The sequence below is a fragment of the Pinus tabuliformis genome, chromosome 2_1, assembly GCF_031772625.1.
Source record: "Pinus tabuliformis cultivar Carrire ecotype Pingquan chromosome 2_1, CPIR1, whole genome shotgun sequence".
Lineage (NCBI taxonomy): Eukaryota > Viridiplantae > Streptophyta > Pinopsida > Pinales > Pinaceae > Pinus > Pinus tabuliformis.
Window position 1 is genome coordinate 858,619,946 of NC_142299.1, and position 7,217 is coordinate 858,627,162.

General features: G+C 37.1%; 1 non-coding gene across 1 annotated transcript; it reads right to left on the minus strand.

Moving 5' to 3' along the window:
- Positions 1-176: 176 nt before the first annotated feature.
- Positions 177-248, minus strand: TRNAN-GUU (transfer RNA asparagine (anticodon GUU)). The gene has a single exon. It is a non-coding gene; the product is annotated as a tRNA-Asn (tRNA).
- Between the last annotated feature and the right edge of the window lie 6,969 nt (positions 249-7,217).

Here is a 7,217-nt window from a genome sequence, read left to right on the forward strand (position 1 = left end):
TCTCCGAACTTTTTAGTATTTCGAAGAGACCGTTGTTTCCATTTTGCCTTTCCCGGACGACCGGGATCCTATCTTGATCCTGTGGCGATTGTGCATTCATATATTATGAACAAGGACAGGTAACGTTTGACTTACTCCTAATGGTAAAAACGAGCTTTATTTTGAATAAAACGGATCTCCCCAAGTAGGATTCGAACCTACGACCAATCAGTTAACAGCCGACCGCTCTACCACTGAGCTACTGAGGAACAACGGAGGGTTCCCATATACGGGCAAGATTCTTGTTCTTTGGACCGACCCATGATCATCAGTGTATAAACGAGAAACTCAATAAGGTTTTTTATCAACTCTTGGACACCCCACCCTAGAGGTATTGACCTATAAATACAATAGGATCTATAATTATTGCTACCATTCAATATTAGGTATTACTTAAAAAAAGAATAATTCGATTATATAGAACCTTGAAATAAAGAGATAACTTTTAGATTTAGATAAAGGAGGATTGGCGGTGAAAATAGCAGTTTACGGGAAAGGCGGAATCGGTAAATCAACAACTAGTTGTAATATCTCAGTCGCTCTAGCGAGACGTGGTCAAAAAGTGTTACAGATTGGGTGTGATCCCAAACACGATAGTACTTTTACTCTTACAGGATTTCTAATACCTACAATTATAGATACTTTACAATCCAAGGATTATCATTATGAGGATATTTGGCCCGAAGATGTAATTCACAAGGGTTATGGAGGGGTGGATTGTGTGGAAGCAGGGGGTCCACCCGCAGGAGCCGGGTGTGGAGGATATGTGGTGGGAGAAACTGTAAAGTTGTTAAAAGAATTAAATGCATTTTACGAATATGATATTATATTATTCGATGTATTAGGTGACGTGGTCTGTGGAGGTTTTGCCGCTCCATTGAACTATGCAGATTATTGTGTTATTATTACAGATAATGGATTCGATGCATTATTTGCAGCTAATCGTATTACTGCCTCTATAAGGGAAAAAGCTCGTACACATCCACTCCGATTAGCAGGCTTGGTGGGAAATCGTACATCTAGAAGAGATCTTATAAATAAATATGTAGAAGCCTGTCCAATGCCCGTAATAGAAGTATTACCTATTATTGAGGATATCCGAGTTTCCAGAGTAAAGGGTAAAACCTTATTTGAAATGGTTGGATTTGAACCATCCCTTAACTATGTTTGTAATTATTATCTAGGCATAGCAGATCAAATATTGTCCCAACCAGAAGGTAATGTCCCAAAAGAGATTCCAGATCGGGAATTATTCAGTTTACTCTCTGATCTTTATCTAAATCCCATTGGTGGTGGGGGACAGAAAAAAAATAATAAGGAAAATTTACTTGGGTTTACGAGGATTTAGAATCAACAATTTCTCCACTTCTCCACAATTTGTTGTCAATTTGTTGACAATTTTATTATTTCTTGTTATCATTCTTTTGTGTTACTAGTATTTTTATTCATTATTTCTTTTCCTTATTTATCCTTAGCCTTTTATTCCCTCCCTATTATGTCGACAAAAATTGTTGAAACTATAACGCTTGAATGTGAAACGGGCAATTATCATAGCTTTTGTCCTATTAGCTGTGTATCCTGGTTGTATCAAAAGATTGAAGACAGTTTCTTTTTGGTAGTGGGCACAAAAACATGTGGTTATTTTCTCCAAAATGCACTTGGAATTATTATTTTTGCAGAACCCCGCTATGCAATGGTAGAATTAGAAGAAGGAGATATATCGACCCATTTGAACGATTATGAGGAATTGAAAACGCTTTGTATTCAGATAAGAAAAGATAGAGACCCCAGCGTCATCATATGGATAGGCACCTGTACTACAGAAATAATAAAAATGGATTTGGAAGGTATGGCACCCAAATTGGAATATGAAATTGGAGTACCAATTCTAGTGGCAAGAGCAAATGGACTGGATTATGCTTTTACTCAGGGGGAAGATACTGTCTTAGCTGTAATGGCACATCGTTGTCCAGACCAAGAATTACCCATTGGTGAATCAAAAGAAACTAAAACAAAATTATTCCCTTTTCCTCTTCTGAAGGAAAAGAATTTGGTGGAATATGCAAATCATCCTCCCTTAGTTATTTTTGGGTCTTTACCCTCGAATTTGGTTTCTCAACTTGATACAGAATTAAGACGCCAATTCATCAAGGTATCAGGTTGGTTGCCCGCTCAGAGATATGCCGATCTTCCATCACTGGGTGATGGAGTTTATGTTTGTGGGGTTAACCCATTTCTTAGTCGTACAGCAACAACTTTGATAAGACGAAAAAAATGCGAATTAATCGTAGCTCCTTTTCCTATTGGTCCGGACGGAACGCGTGCTTGGATCGAAAGGATTTGTCCTGTATTTGGTATTGAGGCCCAGAGTCTGGAGGAAAGAGAGGAATGGATATGGGAGAGTTTAAAAGATTATCTTGATTTGGTACGCGGAAAATCTGTCTTTTTCATGGGAGATAATCTAATAGAAATATCTATAGCCAGATTCTTAATCAGATGTGGTATGATCGTTTATGAAATTGGTATTCCATATATGGATAAACGGTATCAAGCTGCTGAATTAGCGCTATTACAAAATACATGTATAAGAATGTGTATGCCCATACCACGAATTGTAGAGAAACCAGACAATTCGAATCAGATACGACGTATGCGCGAGCTACAACCCGACTTAGCCATCACCGGAATGGCTCATGCTAACCCGTTAGGGGTGAGAGGAATTGGTACTAAATGGTCAGTTGAATTTACTTTTGCCCAGATTCATGGATTTGCCAATGCGAGAGATGTACTCGAATTGGTTACCCGACCTCTACGACGTAACGAAAATTTAGATAACTTGGATCGGACCACCCTGGTTCGAAAGAACAACGAGTTATATACCAGTACTCCTGTTAAATAAGATAACAGATAATATATATTAATAGCATATGCAATATCCAGATATTATAATATTTCTTATAAATCAATTATGTTAAATCGAATATTTATTTATATAATATAAAAACTATTTCTATACTTAGAAATAATATATATGATAAAATCATAAATTTATCAAAATAATTATTTGATCAAGATCAAAGGGAGTTTTAATATGATAAAAGTACTTGGTCTACTATTGGGTCCATTATCCTCATGGGTAGAAGTTTCAGGTCCGATCATCATATTTGGGCTATATTATGGATTTCTTGCTACATTGCCTTTTGGTCCCTCTAAAATCTATTCCACGAGATCCTTCCTTTTGGGAAAACCTGGCTATGGTATAATAGCCATAAGTGGTTCTATTACAGGACAATTAATAGGATTTTTGTCCATGTATTATTCGCCCATCTATGCAGCGCTGTGGAAACCTTATGCAATAACTTTATTAGTCGTACCATATATGTTCTTTCGTTTTTTCCAAATTATGGACAAACCTTCAAGTTCTGAATCTCCGCACCTCATGAATTCGATCAACAATCCAAAAGCTCTAAGTCTATTTATGGATGGTCTAATTCTTCAATTGTTGAATCCCATTCTTTTAGCAAATCCCGTATTAACAAGACTGGTGAACCTCTTTATTTTTTGTTACAGCCCTAATATATCCTTTATGATAAGTGGTCTTTGCGGTTGGTTGGGCGGTCATATTCTATTAACAATTTTTATAAAATGGGTATCTTTCCGTATAGATCGTAATTCACTTATCGATAATACTTTATTAAGACGTTATATCAATCGAACCTTTAGTTTACTTATTCTTTGTTATTGTTCGTTCTATTTGGGTAGAGCCCCATTACCTTTTCTTAAAGGTAAAAATTATGAAGACAACAATGGCCGCTCTGTGACTATGGCTAGAGATGACCGCTCCATGGCTATGGCTAGAAAAAACCGCTCTGTGGCTATAGATCCACAAAAACTTCAAGAACTTATAAAAGAAGAAAAGTTCTTCCGGCAACAACCATGGCCCATTATGTGCTTTGATCATAATAGGGTTTATCAACCGATACGATATATTGGAAATAGCCCATTTACTCGCCTAGGTCCTGTGAGGACCGAAGTCTCTCAATATTTTTTTGGCGCATACTCAAGTGATGGAAAAAAAAGAATCTCTTTTACGTTTTTACCTAGTGTATTGGTCCTTGGGGAAAAGCTCGTCGGTGGATATAGAGATGTTTTATATACTTCTTGCTCATCTGAGGATCCTTATTATAGATGGAATCATACCATGAAAAGAAAAAGAGATTCTTTAGGGAATGAATTTTCGGATCGAGTGAAAGCTCTAAGCCATGGATCTCCCGCTGAAAATGTTATAGAAAGGAGAGTGAAATTCTCCAATTCTAAGGGGGATTATTTTACTGAAATGTATGATCCATTCCTTAATGGGGCATTCCGTGGAACAATAAACCAATTTGAGTCCCCCCAAATGCTGAACGATTCGATCATTTCGAATCTTTCGGATTTCATAGAGATATTTATGAGAGGCCCTAAAGAGGGATTCCCGAATGATCCACTTGGGTATGGGTACCATATCTCTTATCTTTGGCAGGAATTGGAACATGAAAGCTTTCCACTACCCTGGGAGCCCTTACCTCCATATACTGTTCGTTCGCTTGTCCCGGTCACTATATCCTCTAATCCCGGAACTCCTCAACCCAAATATGCTTTAAATAGATCAAAATTGAAAAAAAATTCTTATCTGATCCAGACCCCAGAAATCCATCCACCATATTGGTTGTGGTTAGCCTTGAGATCATCCATTATATATGTCCCACTGCAAGTAGCTAGATGTTATGGAGAGATCTACACAGAGTTTTTAGTTTATGTTTACGGCCGATTTGACCGTCTTATAAAACCTTCGTCCGCAGGTATCATAAGAATGGGTTCGATTGTTCCTCTGTTTAAGAAGGAATATCTGATTAAATAATACTGATTCACCCCCCCTCTTAGTATTATTTCCAACAATTGGTATCGGAGCAGGTCCTTTGGTAGAAGCTTGATCGCTTAAAGGAGATTCGTGGAACAATGGGAAAGAAGCTTAAGAAGAAAGCACATAAGCGGAATAATACATCTCAGAAGAACTATGACAGTGGGAGAATCGATTGGGGATTAGGCATAAGAAGCTCTTCAGATTCAGAATCAGATTCAGAATCATTTCAGAATGAAGATGAACTATCAGGTATGAATTTGCTATCCTCTGATGTTCCAACTATCTATCCATTTGGAAAAGATGAAAGTGATAGCAAAACAACTGAATTTGCTCTTATGGGTGAACAAGAAAGATATCAAATAGACGCAGAAGTTAAAAGTCTGACAAACAAAATTAGAACTCAATAAGAACTTTTGAACATAAAGGATGGTGCCTTCAAAGAAGCTGCTACTAGACTAAAGACTCAACTAGAGTTATTCAAGGACAAATATCAAAAGTTGCAGGATGAAGTAACATCTCTAAGAAATGAAGTCATTGAAAAGAACACAACAATCAAGGAGCTCAGAGATCGATCCAGTTATTATCAAAGTCTTGAAGCTATGACCCTCTCGCTAAAGGAAGAACTTGAAGAAACAAAGAAGCAGAATAAAGATCTACTCCAAGCTATTGCAAAACAGGAAAACGAAGTTATCAGCTGGAATGTGCCTTCAAAATTCGTCAAATGCAGCGCGATGTGAATGAAGAACAAGAAAAGGAGATTCTCAAACTAAGGCAACAAATGGAAGAGGAAAGAAATTTTGAAGAAAACATGAAGAAACAATGTCTGGAAAAGGAAGAACAACTTCAAGTTGAGGTAAATATCTTGAAAGGTAAATTAGAAGAAAAGGATAAACTATTATGATTTCAAGATAGTACTAAAGCCTTGGATGATATTCTTAGTAGTCAAAGGTCTCCTGCTATCAAGACTGGTCTTGGTTTTCATGAATCTATTGAAGGTGAATCTAGTTCACAAGGTGAGGCAAGGAACTCTAAAGAGAAATCTAAAATGATCAACAAGGAGATAAGAGAGATGAGAGGTCAACAATCAAGGAAAGAGATTCTTCAAAGAAAATCTTTTACTCCTATCTATGGAAGTAATGGTCGGCCATTTACTCAGATGAATATCATAATCTTGGACATGTTGCAGCTAGATGTAGAAGAATAATGGTTCAAGATCATCACACAGAAAGGTCATCACATTCCAGGTACTTTAATGGATATTGTTTTTCTTGCAATATGTTTGGTCACAAAGCTGCTGATTGCTACAGGAGGAATATGAAACATGTAAGATGTTATGCATGTAACAAGCTTGGACATATAGCAAAGGAATGCAGGAACAAAGGATGGACATCACACCAAAAGGAGAAAACATCATCACACTTGAAGATATGGAAGAAGAAGGAAGTACAGTCAGAAAGATGTGGCACAGCACAATGTACTGAGACACAGCACAGCACAGACATAACAGACTCAGGGGGAGCTGAAAGTGTAAAAATTCAGTGTCCTGAATCTCATATGCAAGTTTCTTAAAGGGAAGTCACGTATATACGCGAGTTAGACACTGCAAAATTGTGTATATGTTAGTCTGAGGAAAAGCAGTGGGGACAGGCTCAGAAAAAGGATCTGATATGATTCAGTCCATTATTTGCTCTATTGGTTAATAGTTACAGTCTGCTGAGGATGTGTGGAAATGTTTTGATACTTGTAAGATGTCTAGAATTGTTTTGATCCTAACTTGATGATGATGATGTCTTGATGCTTATTGCTGATATATGCATGATCATATCTAAGAGATGGCACAGGTTGAGGGGGAGCATATGCCTTTAATAATTCATTGTTGGCATTATGGTTAATAGTCCTTGGTGATGATGCTTATATGGCTAAATGATATATCTTGCTATGATGTGGTAATAAGTTGTCCATCTCATATGATTCTTGGGGTTACATAGTTGATGTTCAGATCAGATTTATGGTTGTTTCTTTGATGATGCATATATGGTGCTTACATGGTGATCTTCATAAGGATAAGGAGAAGTACAAAGCTTGAATACACATCTTCCTCACTTGATGATGAGTCACTCATATGCTACTGTCGTCATATGCATAAAGATCATACAGTTATGATGCAGGCACTCTTGTGGATAAGGATTGTTGCTGTTGATGATATCAAGAAGTTTTGTCAAATGAGCTTGAGCTCAAGATACATAGTGTTGATACATGGATGACTACTCAAAGT